This window comes from Gallus gallus, chromosome 3 (assembly GCF_016699485.2).
Source record: "Gallus gallus isolate bGalGal1 chromosome 3, bGalGal1.mat.broiler.GRCg7b, whole genome shotgun sequence".
In the NCBI taxonomy this organism is placed as follows: Eukaryota; Metazoa; Chordata; class Aves; order Galliformes; family Phasianidae; genus Gallus; species Gallus gallus.
In genome coordinates this window covers 53,717,327-53,724,089 of record NC_052534.1, presented here as the reverse complement: position 1 = coordinate 53,724,089, position 6,763 = coordinate 53,717,327, and positions in this window count along the sequence as shown.

The following is a 6,763-nucleotide window of genomic DNA, read 5'->3' as shown; positions in this document are numbered from 1 at the left end:
CCTTGGCACAATGGAGATCTGTTCACTCTGTTGGCATTTGAAATGCTCTTCCTGCGGCCTAGCGTGGTCTGGGAGCTGCATCCCCAGAGCGCCTGTGTGCTGTCAGGAGGGATGAATAGAGGGCAGAGTGCTGAATCCTGTGTGTTCTGTTGAATCCTCTTCATGGAAATGTGCCCTCTGGTGCCTGAGACATCTCAGCAGGGATTCAGAGAGGGTGAGTACAATACAGCAGTACTTGGCAAAAGGGCTTTCCATGTTACAAGTGAACTTTTCATCTCTGAAGCCCTATTGCAGGGGAGGGAGCCTCACATCCCCGCTGCCCGTGTGCGCTTCTCAGCAGTCTGACTAATTGTCATGTGTTTTAGCAGAGCTTTCTACATATGCTTACAGCAAGATTTTCCAGCCTTTGCATTTTACCACAGAGACATAAAGGATGGAGACAGTCCAGACTTAAAAAAGGTAAAGCAAATACTGCCATGGGTGAAGGAGTACCACAGCTCAGAGATGAGGTGTGATGAGGAGGCTGGAAGTGCTCTGTAAAGAGCCAAACCTAGCTGTCCAGGTTTAATTTTGGAAGTGGGTACCGTGGCTGACTTGAACAACATTCAGGTTGAGTAACCACGTGTTGTGTTAATGGTGTAAAGTGCTGTGGATATCTGCATGAAGATCTATTTATGAAGTGGAAATGTAAATAAGCCACAATCAAGAAAGTGCAAGTGAACGCAGTGTTTCCATGTTTTTTTCCTACAGGGATCTTAGGTCATGGTTAACCCTGACTGGTAAAACACAGTGGGAACTGTGAACATGAAGGGGTGACTGTCCCTAGATTAATTACTGCAGTCTTTGCCATGTTTGGAGAGGCATATGGTATTGAACGTTAAATTGGAGAACCTCAGGTTGGATCTGGAATGGTAATTACCTTGTTTCTAAAAGAAACTGAATATCACTGGAGAACATGAAGAAAAAGACAAGACTGAAAAAAACCTCAAACTTTTCAAGCTGTTACATGATATAGCATGTAGTTAAATAGGGGAGGCGCAGGCAAGTTGGATCAGAAGCATGCCTGGGCTTATGTTCCTGCTGGAGGCATCCCTAATTGTATCCGAGATGGGGAAGGAGCTGCTCAGGCTGCATATGTGTGTGGGTGTGTGTACCTAAAATTACATGTCCAGGTTTCACACAGCTATATTCACATTTGTTTTCTGTTCTGACACAGTTCTCTCAAACAACTTCTGTTCATTCTGATGCTACTAAAACCTGGCCATATAAAACAAAACCTGTTTTCCTGATTACAGCTGCAGCTGCTGTGTTGTCATTGAGTTGATACGTTAGTATTTTTTTGGCATTAAATACATGCATTAGTCACTGGGTTTGCTGAATATTCTCTTTTCATTCAGTGATGTCCAACTAACATCAGTGGGTTATGCAGGGAAATTTCAGCTGCTGGCACAGCTCACTGACCCAGCGACAGCCTGATGCAGTGCTCATGTGAGCAAATCTTGTAGGGCTCAGCCAACTGTGGTGGCATTCAGGAGCAGCCATCAAGCTATGCTTCAAGAAGAAATTTGTTCCTTCTTCCCATGAACAAAAACGTTTCCTTTTTCTAGTGGACCTGCCTGGAGAGCTATATATTCAAGAGTTTACATCTGGCTCCATTATGTAATGTAACCCTGAAGCTACTCCCTTTTGTTAAACATCCACTGCACTTGTTTTCTTGTGAGAAAAACACGTGTGCAGATCACATCTATCTTACTGCTTCAATGTCCCGTTTTCCTGGTTATATACTCATTTAACAAGCATTTGGAAAAAAAAAAAAGAAAAGCTCCAGCAGGACCTTTTCAAAATAAAAATCTCCCTGGTTATCCAGATACAGAGTAACAAATCAGTGCTGCTCTTCGTGGGATGCCTGTATGACTCTTACTAATACAAGAGTCATGACTGTGGAATGGAGTCTTTGGAGGTGGAAGGTAATCTGGCTGTAAAATCAAGAAGACTAAAATAATAATATAGAGTTTCCAAATACTTCCATTTCATTTTATTTTCAGTCCCCAAGGTTTTGAATGAACTTGGCTCCAGAGTAAGTAATAGCTTCTTTGGAATATGATTAATATTAGGCTCGGTTTAATTGCCTGAGCCTTTTAAGAAACATCCTTGCTAGCTGATTACTTGTGTGATGTTCACAAGCCTCTGAATCTCCGTGTGACAGTCTGATCCTTTCACATTCATATGTTTAGGAAGCGTAATTCTATTAGCACAAGGCACAAATACTAGCTGAGGTGTTCGGTGGCTCTGAGCTGAGCTGTAAAACCTGCAGGCAGACAGCACCTCTGAGACTTGGGACAATAAGAAGATCAAGGAGCTGAATGAGAATCAAAGATCAGCATTTTAATAACAAGAGATTTTTTTTTTTTCTTTCAAGCTTTGTTTAAACGATTGCTATGGTTACAAGCCTTGTAACCAGGATACTCTAGTTACACAAATAGTAATTGAGTTTAGCTTGCCTTTAATCTCAATTTTCTGCCAAAGAATATACTGAACTGTGTGGGAGTCTCCTCAGTATCAGGCAGCCTTTCCCCTCAGTGCAGCCAGCGTGGTGTTGGCTGACGGCAGAATGGGAGCAGGCTGAAGACCTTGGCGTACCTTCATGAAGGGCATGAGAAGCTAATGGCCAGTAGCAATGTATTGCCTCGGCTGTCATTTGCTGCTCAAGTCAGTGTGGCAGCCAGATTTGTTTGGAGTGCAGATCAAACTCTGTTCCTAATGTTTTGGTAAGCAATCCTCACTTAAAGATGGGTAGTGTTTGTACCTTGCTGAATTCAACTTCCCTTGGTAGCGTCTCTGGGTGCATCTGGAAGGATATCTGTTCCCCTGCTGCACCTCTTCCCTCCTACTGGGGATGGCTCGTGCCCAGCTCTGCGGGGCTGCAGTGATGCTCACGGGTGGGGCAGAAGGACCTGCTCCTCCAGACCAACTGCACTGGTTTGGCATCTGTGCTTGCAGCTCCTGGGTGCAGTGCGGAGGCATGGAAGCTGGCCCTGGTGAGCATCAGCCTGGGTGTGACTGAGCTGGATTATTTTGCCTCTGTTCTCTCTCCCTCACCAGTGACTTCCTTCTGAGGACTATTTATCTTAAAGTTTGTGTGGAAAACGAAGGAAGAAAAGAACTCACTGGCCCATGCTGCTGCATGCCTGCTGCCCAGGGGCACACAAAGCATTCTGTGCACAACAAAGCTTTCTCATGAGGTTTCTTGCTTTCTTAGTCATGCACTGGACAGATGTAGTTTTCACAAATTGCCCATTTTTGGCTGAAGGAAATGAAAAAGGTGTAGCTTGCAGCAGTGCCAGGAAGCCAAGCCAGGATTTTTGCAAGGGAGCTGCCCTCCATCTTCTGAATTCCATGGAAGTGATTGTGTGACTGCTAATGCCATAGGAGAGTCTACTAGTGCTGGACATTCTAACTGCTGGGCATCAATAATTCAGAGTGCAGGTATTGTGGAGAATGAGCACTGTATAAATTAGTCACGTGTTTGGGAGATTTCTTATTAACAAAGAATTCTTAATAAGAACTATAATATTGTTCTTAAGGAGGAGCTACACTCATAAATCCCTTTCTTGGGAAGGAGGTAATCAGAAGCCTCATTCATAAAGCCGGGTGAAGACATTTGGCCGAAGGCATGCTAAATGGAAGAGGTGATGGGAGAATTAACATTCCAGTCGCCCTTCTAGGCAGTGTACAGCAGAGCATAGTGAGAGGAATGGGTGTCCTAACACAACAGATTGGGGGAAAACAATGGAATTAGGATTTTGTGGAAGACTGGGAGATGTTCAAACAAGGTGTTTGATGTCTAGTTTAGTTTTCGTGCAATATAAAATTTGGCTTCGGAGAAATTCTTTTCAAGTACAAAGAGCTTACTTTGATCTCTCCTTCCTGTCATTATCATTAGAGCCAGTATGGGTTATTAGCACAGTACTTGACACAGCCTATTGCAAGAGTGCCTCAAGAAAGGAGGAGAGCCTCTGCATTTCACTCCCATATTGCACAGGAAGGTGACTGTTTTCCATCTCTCTCCTCTCTCTGTTGTCAAAGCCTTGCTGGAAGTTTGTTATTTGTGTGGATTTTGGCACACTTTGAGCCTGACTTTTTCCAATGAAAATATACTGGCAAGTGAGGAGTGCTGGATAGCCCAAGCACCGCTCTGCTCCCTGGTTGATGGCATGACTGCTGTGCCGCTCTCTGCATGGCTGCCAAGTCTGCAAACACACCTACCCCTGGAGCAGCTGGACTCCTGCTGGATCCGCTTTCCCTCCTGCACTCAGCAGCTTATTAGTGGAAACACTGCTTGGGGAGCCAAGCCAGAGAAAGTGGGCCAAACTCTGAAGTGGGTGTGCAACTGCAAACTCTCGTTTTCTTCACATCTATCTCATGATAAACCTATGTACATGAAGTCGCACTGGTTTAGCTGCATCATTTTGCATGAGCAAGACCCAGAAGCCTCTGCATTGCACTTTTGAAAGCTTGTGTGGCAGTAAGGACCTCAAAGGAAGCCTGACTTTCCTCCATAGCACCATGACTCCCTCTGACTGATGTGGTACACACTGCACTGACATGGAGGAAGGCGCTTTGGGCAGGTTTTGACTCTTGAAGTCAGTAGAGCAAGGGCACAAAGTGTATGAACTTACCTAGCATCTTACCCTTTCCCTGGCTTTTGGGACCAAGTTGCAGACATCTCACCAAATCTTCAAGCTAAGTATTGGTTAATCATTTGCTATTCTTCAGCTGTGGCTGATGCTTTTCAGCTAAGTTATTTCAGCAGAAGTTTTCAAAACAAAAATGTGTATCCAGTGAACTTCAAAATGGCCATTACGTGTTTACTGTTCAAACTTTGCTGCAAAAACCCTGGCAAATGCCCAGTAGGGAGCACTTCCAAAAATGGCTTCTTTGTGCTAGGCAGGTGTGACAAGGCAGTCTTTACAAGACTGACTTAAGTTTCTTAGCCTTTAAGGATTATAAAAAACTTGCTTTGTTTTCTTCTGGGGAAGGCATCATAGATGGGTTAGCTCTATCTGAATTCTGGGTGATGCTGCAGTTTTTTAGTATTAATACTTGTAATATTTTGCCTGGCAAGTAGGAACATGTTGGGACTTTCATACACCTGTGTCAATATTGTTAACAATTACGTCTCTGCTCAGAACTTGGAAAGATTTGCTGATGACGCAGGAGAACTTCATCGAGTGCTTTCTTCAGAAGAGAACTGGTACCTTATGTCAGCATTATAGGAGTGCTTATTGTTTGAATATTAGGACTGCCAGCTCTTGGGAAGTCCTCAGGCTTTAATCTGGAAAAGTCAGAATCAGGAAAAGTTCTGTTGTCTCTTGTTTATACCAAATTAGTGAACACATTTTTTTGCCTGCAAATTCTGTTTTGCTAATAAAGGAGTGTGGTTTGTTCCTCCTCCCAGATCATATAACACGTAAATAAGCAAAAATGACCACAGGAATGGCAAGATCCCAGAGAGCAACATGAGTGTGTGATCACTGTGGACATGCTGTATGCTCTCCCCAAAAGGTAACTTCCCAAAACCTTTCTTCATATAAACAGCTGCATCTGTGACTGCAGTGGTAACCATGAATGCATGCAGAACATGGGTTTGCATTTTTTGTTGTTTTTTTTCTATTTTCAGCATGGCAATGCTGAACACCTAATGTGCATTGTGTGCCCCAAGCCTCCATGGCCAGGCTCACTCTGATGCACTCTGGGCACTGTCAGGATCTGCAAAACAGAACAGGCTGTCCAAAGAGGTGGTGGAGTCACCGACCCTGCAGGTTTTCAAGAAAAAGATAGAAGTAGGGTAATTAGTGGGCATGGTGGGGATAGTTTGATAGTTGGGCCACATGATCTTAGTGATCTTTGCCAACCATAATTATTCTAAGTAGGAACCTGAACTTGTGGGAAGCAGAACTAAAGTCATGCTGTGTCACATGTCTTGCTGGAGTTGCAGGAGGTGAGAATTTTTCATTCCCAATGTATCTGGCCAGACCCATCCATTTTCCAAAGGCTGCTCTCCATCCTTCTCAAGTAAAGCCAGGTGAAAATGATCTGCTTTGCTTGAGCATTTTCCTACTAAATCTAAAGCCACTTGATGCATTTTTATCAGGTTGAAGATATAGATAATGGCAGACAACCTGTAGATGTGGAGGACCTGGGTGGGTTAACAGAAGCCACTGTTCTGTGCACACGCAAAGTAAGTGTGGTCCTTCATAAAAGGAAAAGCTCAATCTCCTCTTTGGGGAGGTATCTGAACTATGCCACTGTGTACCATGCTTGTGAGTTGGGATTATTTTGATTTATAATTTAAAGTGAGTCAAGCGTGGTTTGGTGCAATGGTCTGGTGGTCTAGCAGTAGTTTGGCAACAAAAATTTTAAAGACAAAATGGTCTCCAATTGAGGTAATTCAGGTATAACCCTGGTTTCTGAAGATAACACTGCACTACCAACCCACAGTAGAAGACTTCTTTTAATAGAGATTTCATTTCAATCATTATTTTTGGTGTTTTTTTTTTCTTTGTGTGTGTGTGTTCCCCCCCCCCCCCCCTTTATTTGAAACAAATGCTTCCTTTTCATTTCATTCAGCTTCTGAAGCAAGAGGAAGGTGAGTCTTCTGTGTTCTGTAGTCTACAGACATTGATTAAATAACATTTGTAGTACGATAAAGAAAGAAAGTACATTCAGCTGGGATAACGTGCCAGTTAGGATCTACTAGGAT